The following is a 22,739-nucleotide window of genomic DNA, read 5'->3' as shown; positions in this document are numbered from 1 at the left end:
CACGTTTCAAGCAATGGGGCTGATATATTTTTAGCAGAAATCTTCTTTAACTAAGTCGTCAGAGTCAAATCAGCAGCTGACAAAATATAAGCATTATGAAACTGGGCTGATGGTGTTATTTGTAAAACTGGATTTTTAACTGAATGGCAGTTTTTTTCATCTATGAGGGACAGCAAGAAAAAGATATTTAAGAAATTATCTCACACTCTTTGAGAGGAACTGCTATCCAAAATGTGCCTGAAAGGAGCTCAGGATTCTGTCTGCACCTCCCCATTACTGCCAGTGGGTCTTCTCTAGGGCAAAGGAGCTTAAAAAATGGACAAGCAAAACCAAAAAGAACAAGGTTGACCTTTCTGAGGGAGCTCAGAGTTACCCCCAGGGATGTCTTCGTGTTTTGCCAACCACCAGCCACACTCTTGGCTCAGGCCTCACTTTCTGCCCCACCCAGGGCAGCCCAGCCCAACCCCTGGCTCTGCTCTCCTCTGCTTCGTGCTCCGGTCTCCACTGGGAACTTGAACTGTGGAAGCAGGATTAAAAGCTGAAGAAAGTTCATGAACTTTGAAAAGCTTACTTCCTTTCAAGAAAAAAAAAGAAATAGCTATGGCCATGTTATAAAAAGAAAGGAGCCTACTTAGTTTGTAACTACCCTGATTCTCTGTTTATGCAGAGGTGATACACAGATAGACGTGTGAGTACATAAAATGCAGGATAATATAAGGACACAGCGGAGTATCTTTTTTTAAATGCAGTTTATATAACAAAAAGGGCAGGGAACCCAGTTTTAAACCACTAAACCTTTTGCAGATCTCAGTTTTATTATTTCAGGGCTCTTTTATAGAGTCATAATAACAAAAAATCCTGCTGCTATTAAATGGCTCATCTCCCTGAAGTGAAGCTGGACCCATGACCAGTCCAGACACATTCCTGAAACCCTGCAGTGCTGCAAATGCTGCTCAGACAAGGGAGAGGATCTGGCTGCTCTCTTTACTGGGTACAACTGGGACATGAAATGGGAAGATGCTAGTGTCATATCCACTGTTTGTCACTTAGATGAAAACCAATAAATTGGGAAGGACTGTTTAAGATGTATAGTTACAACGCACATACAGTTGTACAAGTCAAATATTGAAAGCATCTGACGGTTCTAGGCTAAGCAACAAATTGTTTTAGCCATAGGAATGCATAATAGCACCCCATGGATATGCAAAACTTATTCACTCGTTTTCAAAGGCCACTGCTGCTTTCTGATTCACACCTACAACTAATTCCTGGCTGCTACCCATTTTCCAGGAATCAGTAACAGAGATTCAAGAGGCCAAGGGTACACATGCACACCGGCTTCTGCTGGTGCAGGGTATGAGAACTTCTCATTATTTATTACAGGCTCATGAGGCTGCTTTTGAAACCTCTCTTTCTTCTGAAGTCCATTTCAGCCTTCACAGGCTGATGAAAAAAGCCCCAGCACGCTCCTCCAGTGAAGATTACCCAGACTTGCGGGCGAGGATTTAGCCATCCTAATACAAGAGCACAACTTCTATTCTTTTTTTTCCTCCTTTCTTTTTTTGTTGACCAATCAATTCAACACCAGGCTGGATAGCGCCTCAAGGGCATCGCTTTCAACCACGTGATCGGCAGATTAACAGAGAGGCTGCAAAATCCTTTCCTCTCAAACTGTTTTAACAGAGGATCAAAATCTTTCTCTCTGCGTGGGGATTTTTATTTAGCTAGTTCTTTTTATTCAGTTTGCACATGTTTGTGAAGGAATTAAGGCCTGCAAGGACACGCAAGACGGTCTGGTTTGCTTTCTAACCTTTTCCCTTCAATTTGTGTTTGGGAGTAGGAAGTTTTCCAGTTCCTGGTGGAAATGTTGCCTCTTCCCTGGGTCTTACAGTTGCATCATTGGTTGAATCTCCTAACAGATTATGGCCCTGAAAGGACAGAACTTAAAACATTTTGCAAAAGCTTCCCCTTTTCCCTGCTGTGGTTCTTTTTTGTTAATAAGGGAGATATATGTATTGAACCAGGATGATACAATCTGCAGGGGAAAGGTTTGGGAAAGACAGGAGCTGGGTGAGTCCTGAGGGGACACGGCAGATTTACAGAGCTCTGCTGAACAATAAAACAAGAGATTAAATTTGATCACATGAATAAAATAAACAACAATTAACTGTTTCTTGGCCACAGCAGTCTGGCTCTTGGGAAGCTGGTGTGCAAACTGCAACACAGAGGTACATGGGGGTTCCTGCTGAAATCCTTTATATTTAATGCCCAGATCCCTGAGCTGTGCAGGTACAACTGCTGGTGATGGCAAAGTGTTGTAGCACAGGAGCATTTTTACTGGAGAAAACAGGACTCAAGAAAACCCCAAAACAGAGCAGAAAACCAGACAGCCTCATGTCCATCTGAGGCACAAAAGCATACCTGGAGCTACAGAGATTGAGGATCACATATGAAGGTTGGCCAAGAGGTTTCTTTGGCTCTGGCATGTGTTGAAACAAAACCAACCCACCTGCTCAGCTGCTGGACAATGAACCACAGCAGTGAGCTGGGATGAGGGCAACTCACATACCACCAACAGAAACAGCAAAAATAAGCTCAGTAAAATAATTGAATTGCTGACATTTGAGTGCAATCACAGCCTGGTCACAGACAGGTTGCAGAATTCAGCAAATAGAGGATTTTCCTAGGACCATGCCTAGATATTCCCACAGTCTCGCTGTCAATATCCTACAGCTCCAGATTTGAAGCTGGAGAGCTGAGGATGTGCTACACAGCTGAGGACAGAGGGATTTTGCCTCACTGTCTGGCAGTGAAAGCTCCAATCCCTTTTTTCACTTAAATCCTTAAACCTTTTTCTGCCATTGCTGGGACCTACATGGGGTGACTTTGGGTCTTTAAGACCAGAGGCTTAATAAAAGCCATGCCAAAATGAAGGAATAAATTATTCCTCGCGTGGGTGAATAGTGACAGCCAATGTGATTCTTCCAAACACTGAAACGGTACTTGGTTTATATCAGAAAAACAGGATTTGCCTTCCAACCTCTCTACCTTCTTAAGACACACTCTATATTCATTCACCTGAGCATAAATCCATGGGGTCTCTGGGTTTCAGCTGAGGCTGTCTGCTTTCCCAGTCTTTTGCATGGAAGAACAACTTGTCTCAAGGACAAGCGACCCTCGGCAGCGCTGCCTCTGGAGCATTGCAGGGATGACTCACCCAGACTGGGAGCAAGAGGCACCAGTGCTTACAAAGCTCAGCATGACAAGGACCACAGGGCAGAGCCCAGGGTGAGACCAAGCTGGGGCTGTAGAGCTCAGGACTGAGCAATCCTGACCCTGCACGGCCTCTGACGTGGAGGAATTGTCTGAGTAAGAGGGAGGGCAGCAGATATCCTCCCAAAAGGTGTGTTCAGCACTGGTAGGTGGCTTCTGGAGATGTCCCCAACAGGGAGTTGGGAGTTGGAATGCTGTGAAGCTTGTGAGATCAGGCATTATAAAATACCCTACCCCACAAGGTGCTTTTACACTTCTAAGTGGCCAAGCAGTCAGGGTCCATGGCTCAGTGTCCCAAGCACGTGGTGCACCCAAGGGTTTTGCTGGAGCTGTTCAGGGAACAGTAATTGTGTCTCTCCTCTAAGACCCACCAGCAGAGAGCCATCTTTTCACGTTTGGATAGAAGCCCTCTTGCCTTTCAGTATCAGCCAAGATCCCTTTATTTCATCAGCTGGTTTTAGTTCGGAGAGCTTCTCCCTTCACTTCTATCCCTCCTGCAAATGTATGTTTGAGGATTTTTAGAAATGGGAACGTTTTGAAGACAAGAACAATAATTGCTAATGAAGTCATTTGTTAGTAAAATTAGTTCCAATCAAGAATATTGACGTGCTTTACTATATATTTATAAATACGACTCCTATAAGTAAAGACAGTAGGATGGGGCATGAACTTCATTTGAATGTAATCCAATTTAAATCTAAAGCAATCGTTGTTTGCTTGTATATTTTATGTAATTTAAATTCCTGAAGAACCAGTGAGTCTTCATTCTTGACCTAAGAATAATGTGGGAACAATTCTGTGTCTGATATAGAATTTGTTTTCTGTAAGCAACGTTGCCCAGTTCAGATATTTCAGACTGATCTGCTTTCACTGTGCTGACACTTATTTTTCAATAAGTGACTAAAAAAAGGGAGATGATTCCTTCCTTCACGAAACCCCAATGGCACATAGAGCAGAAGATCCATGTGGTGTGAGAGATCTTGTAGTGCAGCTGCTGCCTTCACACTTCACCCAAGGGTAGATTGAAAAGCACAGATTTAAATGAAGTTACCCTCTTAAGCTTTGAAAACACATCTAAAGAGCACATCTCCAGGACAGAGAGCCTGGACCCATCTGGCAGACTAAAAGCCCCTTGTTCAAGCAAATGAAAAAAAAAACACCCATTGTTGAGGAAAAAGGGGAATATTTATGTCACTTAAATCATTTAATGGCTTAAGAGAGCTCTGTAACTGTACTTCAGCCCCTGTAAGCTTGGTGCCCTGTGACTGACAGCCAAGCCGTTGTCCAAAATTCCTGGGGCTTAGCCCAGATACAACGAGCAATGGGCAAGGACAGGATGCACATCTGTGGCCTCAGCCCTCAGGCTCTCTGCTCTCCTCTCTCATGGGTGAAATACCGATGTGCTGGTGAAAGAGCTGCACTTCCAGGTGACCTTGAGCTGAAGAGAACAGGGGCAAGAGATTTATTTAAGGAGCCCGTGGGAGGGGCACGGTCTATTTTTAAAGAAAAATAATCCATTTTGTGCATTTATTACACTTTGGGCCTGGGCGGCTGCCAGAGAAAAAGGAGTGCTCCCCTCTTCAGAGGGATCATTGCAAACCTGCCAGGAGCCCTCATGTTTTCTGCAGCACCTCCCTGGATTCTTCTGCTCCACAGCAGCCCAACAGCAGTGGGATGCCTTTCCCCCTCTCTCACTGCTCGCAGCTGGACCCATAAATCCTCCTTTCCCAGGGTTTTGCCTCATTGCAACACCTCGTGGCTCCTGCAAACCAGAGGGCACTGCAGTCTCTGCAGTGAGTGACTCTGCTACCATCGCTGCTCCCGAGGGGGCAGTGAAGATGCTGAGAAGGAGGTTTCCTGGGTGTTAAATTCAGGCAGGAGTGAAGCAGGGAGGGTGTGCTGCAGTATCCATTTTAATATTTGATGCACTGAAGCCCTTTGCCTCAGGGATTTGCTGTCAGCTGCTGCTGCATTTGCAGTCTGCTGCAGGATCCAGAGCTGGAGCCCTGCGGATCCAGACCCGACCTCAGGTACCAGGGTGGTGGATACAGAGCAGGGTCACGTTTGGCAGCCTTGGGTGGAGGGAGAAGTGCAGTTGTAAGCAAGGTTTTTGTGCCTTCCTTTTTCCCTACATTCCCCATTCCACCCCATGAGGCTGCCTTGAATCCAGGTTAAGTAATGCAAGATAGCAGAGTCACAAAAAAGATTAATTGATTCCTCAGGTTTCATTAGACATTGAGGGTAATCACTGTCTGAAACTTCAGACAGGCCCTGGATGAACATGAACCATCATCAGTGCCCAGCAGACAGCTGACAGCAGTCTGTGAAGCAAATTTAGCTCCAATCTGAATTGCAGGAACCCCAAAATACAGACTATGATTTAAAACTTTGCCCTGGCATATGGAACTAACTGTAGCTGAAGCTGAAACTGGCAAATGGGGAAAATTAATTTTAGATTAATTCTGTACTTAAGAACAAAACACCAGCTTGTGAGGAAGGGCTCTGTATGGCTCTCTTTCTTCACTTCTGCAAAGCAGGGAAATGCCTTAGACTGGGTCAGCTAAACTAGGGCTGGGTTCATTGAGGGAAGGATTTAAAGTCTGTGTCTTCTGAGGACTTGGCCTAAGAGCCTGGAAGAGGTCACTCTCTTTAATGAAACACTGTAAAAATCCTTCTCCCTGTCAGGCTAAGGTGAGGAAAAAAACTCCTGCACAATTTTCTCAGAGGTGTTAATCTCTCTTCTGCTGAAGCAATGAAAACTTCCTTATAAACCCAGTGGTAGCAAACTTAAGCTCATAAGGCTAATTTTGTAGCAGCTCGTATTGACTACCTTGTCTAACTACAGATATTTATTCATAATGAAAAATCAATATTTATTCATACTTAACAATCACTCTTCGAAAGTAGAGCTTTCCCCTGCTTATCAATATCAAGTAATATCCCCCTTTGGTAAAAGAAATTTCTCTGCTCCTGAAATGTGGCACTTTCTATGCTGCATCCCAGTATGATTCCACTCAGTGCAGACACCTGTCTCCATAATAACCTGTGCCATCTTCTTCTGAGGAATGTATAAAACTCCCTGAGATGGAAAACAACAGACCATGACTCCTCAGTTAGAAGCTGATTAATGTCAAGAGTGATCATCCACTGGGAAATTTCTCCATTTTTTTTTATGTGTCTGAGCCAGGCTTTTCATGACATAGGAATCCTAGTACTTTGGCAAGCCTTGCTGCTTCAAACCTCCTCTGACTTAAAACAAGAACAAGAATTAAAAACTCTACCCCAAAGCTTAATGAGGCTGTTGTATTTCCAGAACATTTCAATAGACCTTAAGCTAAGCACTAATACAAGCTCACAAATAATACAGGCACCATAAATGCTACATTTTATGGCATAGATATGGAAAATGGAATAGAACCCACATATCTTCACCTCGTTGTGTCTCAGTGCAACAATAAAATTCACATGAAAGCTCATTCCTAGAATTAATAAACACGTTGAACTGCAGTGCTGGGAGTGTTAGGTCAGGAGCAAATTAATGTCATTGAGGCAGCGAAGCTTGACTAGGCAAGGCAAGCACCACCTTTGGGCTGCTGAGAAGGCTCCTTCCTTCCACTGCTGATTAACACTTTCCCTTGGTTAGCAGAGGTGGCAAGATGTGAAGGTGGCCTGTCAGAACAGCCTCCTAAAATTGGGAACAGACAGCCTTTACGGGTCCCCGCCCAAGAAGTCACCAATCTCAAAAATCCCAAACATCTGATGCATCATCTCCAGAAATGGCTGAGCCATGAGAAGCCCAAATTAGTCTTCATCTTCTTCATCTCATCCAAAAATGAGGTGTAAACATTTTCCACTTCCACTACATTTCTGTCTGAGGCTAGAAAGGCTTTTTTAACATCTCCAGAGCACAAACAAAAAAACTTTGTCCCCTTCTCCCTCCAGTTCTGATTGTATGTCAGTGTTTCCTGGCTCTGAAGTCTATAATCAGTCTAAGTGCGTTAGGGGGGTTTGGACTAAACAATAGAACAAATGTCATTCATCAGTACAGACTCTTTGGCAGGAGCTGAACTAAACTTGTGCCAGACACAGAGACTGACACACGTAAGCAAAGAAACAATAAAAAGTTTCCCATTTCATTCAGAATGTGCAATATACTGATTTTATAAACTAACCAAATAATGATCAAAAAGCTTACTAAGAAGATTAAAACTCTTCATTTCTTACGTAAATGGAAGCTTTGCAGAATACGACAGAAAAAAAAGGTGCAAATATTTATTTCTAAAAATTACTCTTATCCTTTTCAAAGCTTTGACAAAAATGATTCCTTTCCTCTAGCAAATCCAAGGCCTGTTTTCACTGCCTGAGGATCTGACTACCTTGTCACACATTCTGTACAATCTGTAGTTAGCCAGCTACTAAATCAGATGCTACAGGTTATGTTACTTCTGGAGGGAAGTACTGTTCTCTCAGGCACTGGAATAGGTAAAAAATGGATAACATTTCTCATCTAAAATACTGAATTTATGCCCAATATTTTCCATTCTGAGCTTTCAGATTTTACCATATAATTGACATCTCCTCCTGTGAGAAATACTAAGTAGTTTAAGCAGTAATGGAGATATTTATACAGAATGAGGTGATTGAATTTTGAAACAAATTAATTTCAACAGCATTGATTAAAAATATTTCTATATTCCTTGCTGGTCTGATTTATTAAACAAACAATTCATCCCTCATTGACCCATATTTCACAACTATACCAGGATATCATTCAACAGGACACAACAACAGCATAGATGAATAAACTTTACTGGCAGTTTACTCAAAAATCTAATTAACCACAAACAACAATAATTGTATTTACATTTTCACACATGCAAAACTGGCAATATTGGCTTTCACAGTGACAGGAAATATTTGAAACTCTTCTTTCAATTTATCTTTTTTATTGAGTACTAAAGAACCTCATCCTTTAAGAACCTGCTTCCTTAGTTCATTGTTTACCTCCCTAAGTGTAACCCTTCACATGGCTTTACAATGTGCTTCCCATAAAAATGGCACTTGTCCTTTGCTTTTTTATGAGTTCTAGGCAGAAAACTTCAAGGGAAGTCAGAGATGTTTGCTTTAATGGCCAACTAAGCTGTCATCTGACCTAGAAATGGAACTTCTTGAGTCACAAGTACAAGTGAGCGGCTTAATTTCCTCTGACATCTGCAGTTACATCTGGACATTCCCCTTTGGTCCATCTGGATTTGGCAGTCCTGCAGTGTGTTTCATTTGCTCAAATAATGCCAGATTGCTGCTGACCCCCACAAGTCCACATGCATTTGTCTTCTTTTCCTTTGAAGAGAGACAGGTCCTGGCAGTCCCGTTAAAATTTTTTAAATAGTCACACCTCTAACTCAGCTCAAAACAATCCACTCCTGGCTTGAGATGGACTTTTTATTTTTTTGATCCCCTGCATTTTGTTTGCTATGTCCCTTCTCAGAGTGACCACGAGTTTGTGAAAATGAGCCTGTCACCCAGCTACCAAAAACTTTTTACACCTCACTGGTTCAAAACCAGTTTTGTGGCTCTTCCCCATATTCCAACATATGGCAGCACAGAAAGGGATTTTCTAAAATCCAGGTCGAATGTTCTTGTTCCAGCATTCCCAGGAACTTGCTTAGGATTTTTCCTGTATAATACCATATTAGCCTTCCTGAAGTAGCTATTTTTAGCCCTGTGTTACTCCTGGCAGGCCTGAACAGCCTGTCATCTTCCTTTAGGATGACTTTTAACAATGCTAAAGCATCTATGAGGAACATTATAATCCAGACAAGCTAAATCACTGTCCCAGATATCCTTTTTTTCCTCAATGTGATTCTCTGCAGGCTGCATCTCTTGTGACTGTTGCTGTGACAGTTGCTATTTCTGCAGAGGTGAATATGACAACTCAGCTGAGGAAACAGGAACAACATATATCCAGCTGCAATTCTGCATTTTTAATAGCCTCAAAACAGTATTATTTCATGTGCCTCTGTTAAGGTTCCTGTTAAAAATCTTGTGGGCAAAATTACTTGGAACAAGTGCTTGCCAAAACATCACTTTTTGAAGTATTCAGTTAAGAATATTCATCTGCATCCTTTGCACACTCAGTAAGGGAGCAGGAAGCCCTGGGTACAAAATGGAAGGAACGCAGGACAGGTCAAGCCTTGAATATGTGCAATGAGCAGCCTGAAGATCTAGAAATTATTTTCTGAGAAAAGATTCATCAAATCATTTCAGCCATGAAGTCAAGAATAATCGAAATTTGCGGTGAGCGTTCCCAGAACACGGAGAAATGACAGGGATTTCACTATATAATTGGTTTGCTGCAAATTGTTCTCTTGCTTCTTGAACTGCATCATACCTTGAGAGGATCTCAGCCACATGACTGCTGAGGTGCTGATGAGCCACTTTTCTTAGCCTTGCCTCTGTTTTGGACTTAAAGAACTGATTCAGTGGAGGTGAGTCAGTTCTGCTCTGCTGTGCTGGAGACAGGACCTGACCAAGTTCTTTAGACACCTGGTGATTCTTAGCCAAATCCCTATTACAGAAGCCCTGTTCAGGGTTTTATAGAATACACTACATTCCTGCCCTGTATAATCCACAGGATGTTTGTATAGATGTGACTTTCTGCTGAGTTTCTCAGTGAGAATTAAATCACGGTTAACCCTGAGATTCAGGGAGGGGTTGTGCTCTTGGTCGTGTCATGCAAAGATCACAGTTAGGGCACAAGAAAAATGGCATTCAATGCTTCCTGAGCCTCTCTTCTGCACTGTTTGCTCCACTTGCACACTGCACTCCCCTCGGAAAGGAGGAGCAGTTCCATAGCATGTCCTTCTTGCAACACAGCAGCTCTCCATTATTAAACTGTACTCAAGATGTTTTTTTCTTGAATAGGGTCCTTGGTTACTCTGTCCAGAGAGTGAAAAAGTGCTCAATTATGACCAAACAAACCTTCCTCTTCCACTGAAAAGATTTGAGAAAGACCTATATTAAAGAATTGCTTTCTTAGTGCAAGAACTGCCACTTTTTCAGTAACAACACCCTTAACCCTGGAGTTTTCCTGGCAAAGCTCCCTGTTGCTCTGGAAGCTGACTCAGTCCTGTCCCAGCTCAACAGCCTGTGGGGGGTTGACCCTGGCTGGGCACCAGGTGCTCACCAAAGCCACTCTGTCACTCCCCTTCTCTGCTGGACAGGGGAGAGAAAATATAACAAAAGGCTTGGGGGTTGAGATAAGAACAGGGAGATCAGACAGGAATTACTGTCACAGGCAAAACAGACCCAGCATGGGGAAAGTTATTTCATTTATTACCAATCAAATCAGAGTAGGATAATGATAAATAAAACCAAATCTTAAAACACCTTTTTCCTACCCCTCCCTCCTTCCTGGGCCCAGCTGTACTCCCAAATATCTACCTCCTCCCCCCAGCAGTGCAGAGGGACAGGGAATGAGGGCTGTGGTCAGTTTATCACATATTGACTGTGGCTCCTTCCCCCTCAGCAGGAGAATCCTCACACTCCTCCCTTGCTCCAGTGTGGGGTCCCTCTCATGGGAGACAGTCCTCCATTAAATTCTCCAACTGGCTCCTTCCTACAGGCTGCAGTTGTTCAGGAACTGCTCCAGCATGGGGTCAGTCCTTCTGGAAGAGGCTGCTCCAGAGTGGGTCCCTTTGCACAGGGTCAGTCCTTCAGGAACAGGCTGCTCCAGTGCAGGTCCCCCACGGGATCACAAGTCCTGCCAGCAAGCCTGCTCCAGCGTGGGCTCCTCTCTCCATGGGTGCACAGCTCCTGCCAAGAGCCTGCTCCAGCCAGGCTTCCCATGGAGTCACAGCCTCCTTTGGGCATCCGCCTGCTCCAGCGTGGGGTCCTCCACGGCCTGCAGGTGGATCTCTCCTCTCCCATGAACCTGCATGAGCTGAAGGGGAACATCCTGCTTCACCATGGTCTGCACCACAGGCTATGGGGGAATCTCCAGCACCTGAAGCACCCTCTTGTTCTTCCCCAGCCTTGGTGTCTGCAGAGCTGTTCTTCCCCCATGTTCTCACTCCTCTTTCCAGCTGCAATTGCTGTTGCACAGGGGTTTTTTCCTCTTCTTAAACCTGTTATCCCAGAGGCTCTGCCACTGCCACTCATGGCTGTATTTTGGAGCCAGCTGGCGCTGACTCCGTTGAACCCAGAAAAGCTTCTGGCAGCTTCTCACAGAAGCCACCCCTATATCCCCCCAAAACCTTGCCATGCAAACCCAGTCCACAGCCACATTTCTCTGGCTGCTCAGCTGAGCTCCCCTGCCCTGTGTGCCAGCTCAGGACATCAAGTTCTACAACATTTAATTGCAGCTTGTCCTGCTGGACAGCTTGTCCCAAACAAAGCAGTAAACTGGGAGACATGATCTTCAAAATGACTTTGTTCCTTTCCCTCCCTCACTCCAGCCCATAAAACCATTCATCTGAGCAACTGCTTACAAGCACGGCATTCACAAATCCCACCTCGCAGTGGGATCTCATCACTTCTGATGATGCCCTTTTTATAGTCTACCGCTTTCATTCACTCTCATGTCTTCAGCTGTGAGGCAGTAATTTAACCCCCCATCTGGCGCTATTAATTTGCACTGATAACTTCATGTCTCTTCTAAAACAGCCTTCTATTTCTAACACACTTGAAAAGAGTGCCTTTTTTAGGCTTTTTAGCAAAAAAAAAAAAAAAAAAAAAGGAAGAGGTCTGGGCTTTGCCTTGTGATATCACAAACACTGGTTTGCCTTTATTTTCAGTGGAAGTGCTCCAGAGCAAGTGCACATCTCAAATACCGCAGTGAGTGGATAGCAGTTGTTATCCTTTTGCTCAGCTATTTGCATCTGAGACACTACAGGGAGACAGTTCTCACAGATACTGCCATCCTGGTGTCTGTGTGTGGCTGTAAGACTGAGGCTGGGAGTTAGGGGGCACCTCTGCACCCCCTCTGCCTTGTGAAACGCAAAGATTGAACAGAAGGCTGTGGCTGCTAAAGGGAGGCAGACTGGACATCAGGAGTGAGATTGTTTTATAACCTAACACTTCAAGGCACCTTTAAAATGTCTCTGTCAAAAACTTGAGTATTGATGTAAGTCTCTTGATGTAAGTCATTGGTGTGCTGATACGCAAAGAACAGCAAGAAAGAGAATTAATCAAAAAATCCATCCTCTCCTTTCTCTTATTTTAGTCTGCTGGGTTTTGTCTTTTTTTGTGTGTTTGGGTTTGTGGGGTTTTTTTCATTTCCCTAGTTATTTTATTCTCACTTTTATCCTCTTCTCCCCTCCTTCAGCTTTACTGGTTCAGTGGATCATTTTTTTGGTTAAGATAAAAGTAGCCCTTCTAAGCCCAGGATTTGGCCTACTGTGTTTTACAATACTGGAAAGCCTGGTTAAATTTTGAAAGGTCTCTGACTTCTCTACTACAGGAAGTTCATTGTTTTGAGAAATAGATTCTGGCTGCGGGCATGAATGCAAGAGAGGTTGTCTGGAGAACAGCTGAGTGTACAATACATTTCTTGGAAATGTCACCACAAAAACAGACTAGACCCCAAACAGAAGGTAAAGAAACAAATCTGTAAACAGCTCTGGAGTCTCACATTGTGTGCTTGAACATCTGATCTCCAGCACCACGGAGTGTGTCCTGGCCACTGGATCAGGGTCTTATCTCTTCACCTGCCAGGCTGGGGAATCTTTTAAAAGTTTTGTGAGTAATTTTCTGTGTGCAAGTAAAGGCTTTCTAGGGGCAAGGAAAGAAAGAAATATAATGGGATCCTGATTGGGAAAGAATGGGGCACTTAAGAATACAAAGTCTAAAGAGGAAAACAAATGTTACTCCATAAAGGAATAGGAGTAACCATGGGAAAATCACAGTATGGCAGCAGGAGAGCTGCTCATCAATCTCAGTAGCAGTTTAATAACTTTGCAGATAAACGGTTGCATCCACAATAAAGAATTTATTGGATTTCACCATTCAATTAAAAACCATATATTGTCACATTCTTTACTGTGGGCAATTTTTTAAATCAAAACTGGATAACTGTACTGCTGGAGAATCAGTTAATATGGAGAAGCCCTGTAGCCTGTGGGATGTTCTGTTTTACAGAGTGTTCAGTTCACTGGTGGGTAACCTCTTCTGGCCTCTCACTCAGTGAACGAGTCCAAAGAGAGGGAAGCTCTGCAGTCCTTGTAGTTGAGGGTGCTTATGGAGTCAGGAACTGGAGTTAGCTCTTCACCTCCCCCTGTCCTGTGTTCCTGTCTTCCTACTCTTTCCCTTCTGTCCCTTTGTGTTCTGGGTGGCCCATTCCTTGTAAAGCCTTGTCTGTACGTACCAGCACACCAAGCCCCTGTCCTGAATGGAGCTGAAAGGAATCTTTCTTCACATCTCCCTCCCTGGAGAAGGTGGTTTCCCTCAGGGCATCTGGAGAATATGATGAGAGTAGAGAGCTGAGGCTGGGTAAGCTGAGGTAGGACTGGGAGGAGACCCCAAACTCCAAGAACCAAAAAGGCAGCGTAGTTACTGAGGCCTCCAGAGGATGAGGGATGCTGCTTTGCTCTTCTGTCACATGCTACCATCTATCAGCCTGCTTAATACTGTAACCTTAAATGCCCTGGGCACTAATCTGGAAATTGGGGTACTACAGTAGATAACACCTTTTTTGTGACGTCTGCAGCTCTCTGGTGTTCTTATTTGTCAGCCTGTTAGAAGTGCACACCTGTTCTTGTTTACCGGGCTTACAAAACGATCTTCAGAGCCCGCAAGTTGCTTCAGGAGCAGCTATTTTGTACTATTTAGAGCAGTCAATTAAGAAAAAGGGAACTAGACGACACAATGGTTTAAAATAATAAAACCCCTTTGCTAATATTTAAAATCTAAAGCCTGCAGATGGCCCTACTGTTGCGTTACAAAGGCAGTCTAGAGCATTTTCAATTCCACTTAGTGCATTCCTGGCGCCTCGAGGGTTTTTTCCACTGTCTCTTGCCGTGCTCGTCTCTAAAATGAACTAAACCGACAGGGCTCCGCCACAGCAAAGAACCATCCAGGCCTTTATTTTTTTTTTCCCCCTCCTCTCTTTTTTTCTTTTGTTAAATAAGAAAATCTCTTGGGAAAATCAGACTTGAAGAGACTCATCAAGTCTAGTCTCCCGTGACCACCAACAGCTACGTCACATAATCCCCTCCGCGCATTCGCCAAGCGCCATCTTAAAACCCTGGGCTGCTGTTGGCCTTCCTGCCTCTTGCTCCTGCAAACCCCATATCCCAAAAACATGTTTTCAATGGCAAAAAAACCTGTAGGAAATCCTTCAAAAGGCCAGGCAAGCAGTACCTGTCTCTGTCCAGCTGAGCAAATAACACGAACGCTTCTCCGGGGAGAACGGCTCTTCGAAGTCAGGCAGTGAATTCTAATTTAATTGGGTTCCCACACCTTACTTTGTTTCTTGAAGGCTTTTCACGCACCTGAGTGTCACTCACGTGAATACTCTCCAGAAAAGCAAATGTTTGGCTGAAATGCTCAAAAACTCACAAAATGTACCCTGGCTGTATATTCAGCTGCTGTGTTACCAGTTCAGAACCGGTGCTGTTGAAGGGAGAGAACTCAATCCCACTCTCCTCTGCAGCCCTAATGCAGCTCTGGTAAAAAGCACATCTCTTGCAAACTCCTGGTCTTGTGTTATGCATGATCAAAAGTGTGAACGTTGCATCTACCTTCTGGTCTGAGATCTCTTTCTTCCATTATTATCATGAATGTAATACTAAAAATTTGGGTTTATATGGCACCTTCCAGGTAAGCCTTTTGCTAACCTGAAGGGGACAATCATGTGTAGCACCCTCTCAAATGATAAGTAAATGATAACCACCTTTGTTGGGAGGATGTTGCATTTTAGGGGTATTAATTTTTACATCACCAACCCCAGGCAGTGGAAAATGCTATGCCCTAATATACATAAAAATATCTTTCCAAAGGTAGGAGATACTTATCCTACATCTGAAGCTGAGGAATGCAAACTAGAAGTTGTTTTAATCTCAGTTTTTTATTCTGTGCATGGAGGTAATTGAGGCACCTGACAGAAGTAAATTTATGTAATGTGTGATACTTGCACACTAATGCAGATATTCTGGGTGCAGCCTCAATGTTTTAATCACCAACCCACAACATCTGAGGTTCAGATGTTACTGAACTTCTCCAGTTCAACAAATTGCAAGAGCCTTTTACCGTTCTCTGCAAGAACAAATTATTCCTAAGAGGTGTCTGTGCCTAACAAACAGAGGACAGAAATTTCTCTGCTAACAATGTCAGTGGCTGTCGGGGTCAGCCCTGAGCTCGGGGAGGTTTGTGTCCACGTGTGCACGGACGGTGCAGAGGCTCCAGGCAAGAGCAGCGCTGGGCTCAATGAAACAGCAGTTCGCTGGTGCCTGCAGGAATGCAAGCTTGGCTAAATCCCTTTGGGGTGAACGCTGAGGTGCCTCAGGATGTGAATGAGGACCAGACTGAACCAAAAAATACTACAGCGGGGAGGAGAAAGACAACTTTCATTTGCATCTAAAGCATGGTGAAGCTAATTTTAGGATCTTTTATTTTAAAAGATGCTTAAATATGCATGGAAGGCTTCTGTTCCTGTTTAAAAAAAGAATCAATGAATGGTAACACTATTTTGACAGATCAGCTCTATTGAAGTATACTTTTGTTTCGTGAAATTTTTTAGAGTAGCTGGAGGAAATATATTTACCTCTGTAAGGCAGATGAAGGAACTGGCATCTGCACAGTTCCACTGGGAACAATAATTTCCAGGAGAGGTAAAAAGAACCAAAGGAAAGGCTGGCACATCTTCCAAATAACTGGTTTATACAAAAGGAAAACCAAAATTACTACTTCTGCTATGAATGTATTGCAATTCAGAATCAGAATTCCTCTCCTTTGGGTGGAGAGTAAATATAACAAATAAATACATCATGACAAACACCAGAGCTGTGAAGTGAACAGAGCCTTTAGATCCTCTTCACTTCAGTCTTCTAGTCTGTTTGACAGGCTAGTGACTGTGAAAGCCTTTGGAGATTTGCTGCCTGGGGTTTTCAGAGAGGGAATGCTACTGAGAAAAGGTGGGAGATGGAAGTGATCAATGCAAAATTACAAACATGCCCTACCAAGCACTCTGCACTGCCTTGTATGTGCATCTCGCTGATAACTGGTAGGTTTTGAGTAAAATATAGCAAATCTTGCATTAATTGCAAAAGTCACCTACATGGGGCATCCTTTTGCAATATCTAGGATATAAATTTGAGTTGTTAGCACTGACACAGGCTATGATAACTATAATTTCGCTCATGGATTCTACCAGTAAACTCTGGCACAATAGCTTTGTTATATCGAAAGCACAAAGAACGCTATAATTATAATGAAAACATATAAGAGCAGTTCCCCTCTTTCTCTTTTAAAAACATGTACAGTGAGACTCAGCTTTGCTTTCTTTTATACTTCTACTCTACCAATACTATGCCTTAAACACTAAGAATGTTGCCTTAAAAAACTTGATGGAAGAAGCATCATTTTCCTGTGTATTTATTGGAATGCAGGAAAACCTCACACGACTTCCCAGCTTGAAAGAAAAACGAATGTCTACTGCTAGGAATTTCTGACTTTTTCTGCACTGAGGTAGAACTCAGTTGTGTGCTGGGTTTTACACCACACAGAGAGCTCTGCTGGTGTTATGTGCCAGCAGAGTGCAGCAGAACCCAACCTGAAATAGAGGCACAACGTGCAGGATTCCTCCTCCGCTGCCTCATCACTGCTCAGTGTCACCATTTCTGAGGCAGAGCGACTGTGTGAGCCTCAACTGTGAGGAGCTCTGACAATGGAACCAAGCTGGTGAAAAATGGGGGGGGGGGGGGGGGCTGGCATTTCAAGTGACTTCTATTTTTAGAAGAGCTGCTCCTTCAGCAAATACACCCATTCTGGGTTTAAAACATGAATGGGGAGCCCCAGCTCGGGAGCTTATCTGCCTGTGGTGTAGCACAGCACTCAGTTATGCTAATCACACTAATTAACAATGGGGCCCAATAATAAGTTAAATCCCATTCAAAAAAAGTGAAATAGAGCATTGTTAGCTCTGAAAAAAAAATAATTAAAAATCTATTCAATAGCCAAGTAGAGCACAGATTGGTCAGCAATAACTTTCAGCTTTCAAAGGCCAGGAACAGCCATGATTAATTACTTGGCATTTCCTTCTTCTCCTCCCTGTGCTTGTAGTAGAATTCAGCTTTTTCCAGTGAGGAAGATAAGATACTATATCTCTCATTATTAAAAGAAAAAGAAAGAAAGAAAATAAAAAGGTTATAATGCAATGATTGGATTCTCTTTAGAACTACTGAGTGCCAGTAAATTTCAGAGGGAATATGTACACAGCACTTGTTTCCCTTTGAAAAACCTAAACTGCTCAATGTTCCATTGCAAATCCCACAGAATGATGTGCAGGGAAGTGTTTTCCTTGATTTTAACTGACTTTGGATTAGACTCCTTGGAATAATCAAAATCAGAAGTCAACAATCATCAGGGTCCTAATGCCTGAGTTTGTGTGCCTTTCATCCCGGTGGTCTTCAGCAGGAATCAAAAGAGGATTGTAGCTCAGCATGAAGATGAGGAAATAGCAAGTGAGCAAAATGAAAGATTTAAAGGCAAAGCTAAATTTCCTTCTAAAATAACAGGGCAAGTAGTTCAAACACTTCCCCTAGGCCATTCAATTCCACTTCTGAGTCTCACAATGTCAGCCATGGGGCCATCACAAAGCAGGAAGAAATATTTTGAGCCTATGAAGTTGACTTGTCTTTGTGCTCCGTGGAAAGGAAAGTCCTAGAAAACTTAGTGGGATGTGGGACAGCATATTGAAAACTGTGATCTGATGAGAGGCAGATTTTGCTGGTGGGAGTGTGTGTATCTAAGCATTTGTGGGGGGAGTAACAAGGGGGTGACAGACAAGAACTAGGAATATCACTTGTGTGTTTTGGAGAACTGCTGGTTGCAATATGATGCAGCAAGCTAAATCTGCAAGGTCAGTAGGCAAGAAAGCCAGAGTTAAAGATATCACTGAAGGCTCAAAAATAATGAGCTAAAAAATAATAAACTATTCTTTGACAACTTATGGCCTCAACAAACTGTATCCAGCACTCCCAGGAGCAAATATATGAGCCCTGGTGCCCGCTCCAAAGTCCAGCTTCCTCAAGGTAATCCTGATCTGCCCGAGATCTGCATCCTGCTGCAGCTCCCAAGCAAAGTATTATTCTTGTCTCTGTTGGATGCTCTAAAACGGTTGAACAAGTCTCTTGTTACAGCTTGCCTGGCACTGGCCCAGCCCAGAGGTGACTGCATTGGTAGCAGGGCATGAAAGTCCACAGACAGAAAAATGCGCTCTGCCCAGGGAAAGCTGCAAAGTCAGTCTGCATTTTTTGTAGTTGTACCCAGCTTAGAACCCCAGAAATCTCTGAAATGAGTGTGTGTGTGTGTGTGTGTGTATAAATATGTGCAGGTGAAAGTACCGTCCTTATATTATAAAGAGTTACGACAGAGATTTGAGAAAAAATTACAAGGAGAAGAGTAGTTGTGTGACAACAAGCCAAAGCAAAGGTAAAACAGTTTCTTCCCTTCATTCCTGAGAGAAGAAATAATTAAAAAACCCGAGCCCTACACCGTGCCATATACTTCCCATTTTTCCCCGAGGGTTGCTACAAATGCAACAGCTGTAGCCTTGTGACACAGAGACATAAAAATCCCTGAAGTTGTTCACACTGACAGGAAAGTATTTAGTTTTGTTACCTCGCTCAGTTAAAGCAGTGCAAGCATTAGGTACAGACCGTGCTTTATTTGCCTTAGCACTTCAGTTTTGCTATTTGTTGCCCTACCTAAAGCATAGGGAGACAAATAAAAAGCTTTCTCTTGACCTGAAAAGCAGCTCCCACCTCCAGTGTAATAAATCTGCAAATTGGAGCTGCATCTCATTAGATGGGTTCAGTACTGGCTGGATTCTGCTGTTCTTTCTTTCACTGCCCCCATGAGTTCAGTGGACACAGAGCTGGGTCCGGAGTGCTCTTGGAAATGCCACTCTAATTTTCTAGTTAGCTGTAGAAAGAAAGTTAAGCTGCATTTCTTTGGGGGTTGCTATTTAGCTGCATTTTGTTTCGTAACGTGCTGAGTTTCTGCAACTCCTCCTGACTTCGGAGGGAGCCTCCAGCTTTTGCTTTTGCAAATCAGACCTGCCTGCACCTTTGGTTTGGTCACCTCTGTTATCTTTTTGGCACCCATCCGAGGGATCAAACTCTTCAGTGGTCACCTCCTGGCTGACCCCTTCTGCGCTACACAGCAGCAATGGAAAACCACTGCTGCTTTTCCCTGGACTGGTGTCCGTGCCCATGATGCAGGGACATGCAGGGAGATGGGGGCCTAGGAGAGAATCACTTCCCATAGCTACACCCGTTGGAGCACTCAGTTCCCGTATGGCTCCATCCCTTCCCTTGCCACCCGCAGGGGTGGCTGCCCCACACCATCCTCATGCTGCTGTGGTCGGTGCGGGAGCAGCTCCGTGCCCAGAGCTGGGACGACATGGGGGATGTGGGACGGGCATGTCCTTGCGGATGCTGTGGCCAGGGCTGGCAGCAGACGGGTACGGGTTGTGGGGCTGCTCCGCCACCCCCGGGCTGCACCACAGACCAGCCCCCCCCTCTCCCCCCGCTTTTCAGCTGGGAACGAAACCGGCAGCAATTATTCAAGCCAAGCACGTAAATCTGGCAGATCCCGCGGCCCCGCTTTGACGCAGCTACGCAGCGCAGTGTCTGGACACGCAGCCCAATCCCCCTTTTCTCCTCTTGTTTATTCGCCCCGCAGAAAAAGCAGCGAAGTTACCAACTTCGCCGCACCGAGGGGCTCGGGGAGGCTGCGGTGCCGGGGAGCGGGGAGGACGGGCGGAGGGGACATCGCCGGGGGAGCGGGGCCAGGAGCCGTGACGGGGCAGCCCGCGTTACATAAGGCGGCGGCTCCGCACCGCTCCGCAGCGCGGAGAGCGGGGAGGGGGGGCCGGGACGGAGCTCAGCCCCCCCTGCCCCACCGCACAGGGGCACCGGAGCCCGCGGCACCGAGTGCCCGAGGCGCCCGAGGAGCAGCGGCGCCGAGGGGAGGGGGCCGAGGGGCCGGAGCGCGGAGCCGCCGCGGGAGCAGGGAAGCCCCAGGGGGCGGCCGGTGGTCCCCGCGGGCACTGCCCGGCCCCGGAGGGACCCCGCGGGCTTCGCGTTACGTAACCCCCCGGCTTCCCTTGCACAAACACCTCGCCGGGGAGAGGGGCCGAAGTGCCAAGCGCCCATTAATTTCAGGACCTAAAGCTATTTGCCTTTATTATTATTATTATTATTTTAATTTTATTTCACCCTCTTCGCTGCACAACCACAACTGCTCCTGCCCGCGGTCCTGTCCTGGAATGAGCGAGTCGGGAATCGCTTCCCAGTCCCGTGCGGCGCGGCGGGGTCTGTCCGGGGGGGCAGCCCCGGGGCGGGGGGCGCGGAGCCGCAGGGCGCTGCAGCACGGCCGCCCCCGCTGCCGCCGGGGGGGCTCCGCCACGGCTCCCGCGCCGCTCTCCGCGGTGCTGAACACACACAGAGATATAGAGAGAGAGCGATATATATGCATACATAGACACACACACAGGCGCACACGCACAGGGAGAAACACACACACACACATATATATGTGTACAGACACACGCACACACACAAACACACAGGGATATTTCCCTCCCCCGGTCCCGGCGCGGCCCCGGCGCTGTCCGCGGTGCTGAAGCGCCGCCGCAGCCCCGGCGCGGTGCGGGCGCTGCAGTGCCCCGGGCGGCACAGCCCGGTCCGGCCCTGCAGCGCAGAGCGCCCGCACACCCTTCTTCCCGCTCCGAGCTGGGAATGGCGCTGGTTCCCCTTCTCCTCCGACCTTCCCTTCCCTGCCGGCCTCCTGCCGCCCGCACGGCCGAGAGGCACAGCCCGGCTGCCTGCAGCCGGCGATGAGGCTGGTGGCGAAATTACCTCCCTCTCCCTGCCTTCCTCCGTGCCCGCAGCAGCCCGGAGGCTGGAGACAAAAACAGCCGAACGGGTCCCTCTTTAAACATATCCTTTTTTTTTTCCATTTCATTTTCGTTGATACCACCCCCGTTCATACCGGCGGTGCCCGCGGCGGTGTCCCACCTTTACCTGTGCCGATGGGAGCGCGGCGCGGCGGGGTCGGCGGGTCGGTGCGGCAGCCGGACGGGAGGGAAGGACAGGCGCTGCTGACCTCCGCGGGGCTCCTTCTTCAATGGAGCGGGAGCCGTGCCCTCATCAAAGATGGCCGTCCGCTCCTACGTCAGCAGCTTTTAATAGCCGGCCCCGGCGGGGGGAGCGGGAGGGGGCAGAGCGGGCCGGGCGCGCTTGAGTCATCGCCGCCGCACCGCTCCGCGCTCCGCCGGCCCCGCCGCCTCCCGCCGCCGGCGTCGGGGCAGGGGGCTGAGAGCGGCCGCTGAGCCGGGGAGGGGGGAGAAGGGCCCTCCCGCAGCAGCGATTCCCTCCGCCAAGGGGTGGTCCGAAGAGGGTATCCCTCTGAAGTCCCCGGTACTCCATATATGGCCAATCTACGTGGGCTTCTATTTTTATGTGTGAATTCTTGCTTCTTCTCCCCTCTTTTTATGTCTCAGAACGTCCTGCCAGGGGTCTGAGTGTGTTAATCTGGTTACTCCCCCCCTCTCCTCCCTCCTCCCGCCTAAGTAGGAGCAGCCAAAAGCAAGGAAATCCATGGTTGAGGGCATGTGTTGTAACTGATCATTTGAGGGACAGGTTAAAAAAAAAGAGAGAAATTAAAAACAAACAAAAGCCTAGGCACCTACACTCACAGAGCAGAGTGAACACATCCCACTGCTGCCGAGGTAGGAAACGGTAGCTCTGTTCCAGGAAAGAGCCTGACTGATTTATCATGGATTAATTAAAATATTCATTCAGAGCGTACCTAATTTGGAGCAAATGGAGCTGTCTCCAGTGTGATTTCTAATCGGAAGGAAATCCTTTCATTTCGTACAAAACCGTGTATGTTTGTAAAAATTATCTCTTAATGGGGAATTTAATGAAGGATGGGGATTGCAGCCGAAGTGCGATGCTCCCTTTCGTAACCTCAGTCATCCTTTCCCTGTCATTCCACAAGCCTTAGTGCGTTCATTTATGGAACCATCCAGTCCCACAGATGCCTCTCTCTCCCCTGTCTGAGCCTCTCCTGTGAGCGATAACCGAGCACTGGCTCTGTTTAACTCGGACACCCTGGTCCAGGCTTTTCTAAACAGTCTGTGGATCACACAGAGTCAAAACATCAGTCCCGCATTAGCGATAATTCCATCCTCATCATATCTCTTCCCCCCCCCCTCACTTTTGCCAAGGCAAGGAAAACCG

At 46.0% G+C, this 22,739-nt stretch overlaps 1 protein-coding gene across 2 annotated transcripts in view; it reads right to left on the bottom strand.

Annotated features, from left to right (window-relative positions):
* The window catches only part of SNAP25 (synaptosome associated protein 25), a 59,730-nt gene extending 38,067 nt beyond the window's left edge, over positions 1–21,663 (bottom strand). The window contains exon 1 of one of the 2 annotated variants that reach the window (XM_051792815.1): positions 21,519–21,663. The gene's annotated coding sequence lies outside the window, so the exon portion shown is untranslated. The remainder of the gene's footprint in view (positions 1–21,518) is intronic. The other variant, XM_051792814.1, reaches the window with a different exon arrangement.
* Positions 21,664–22,739: the final 1,076 nt, after the last annotated feature.

This window comes from Manacus candei, unplaced genomic scaffold, assembly GCF_025592945.1.
Source record: "Manacus candei isolate 608988 ecotype Guabito, Panama unplaced genomic scaffold, ASM2559294v1 h1tg000035l, whole genome shotgun sequence".
Lineage (NCBI taxonomy): Eukaryota > Metazoa > Chordata > Aves > Passeriformes > Pipridae > Manacus > Manacus candei.
This window is presented reverse-complemented; position numbering and strand designations above follow the sequence as displayed.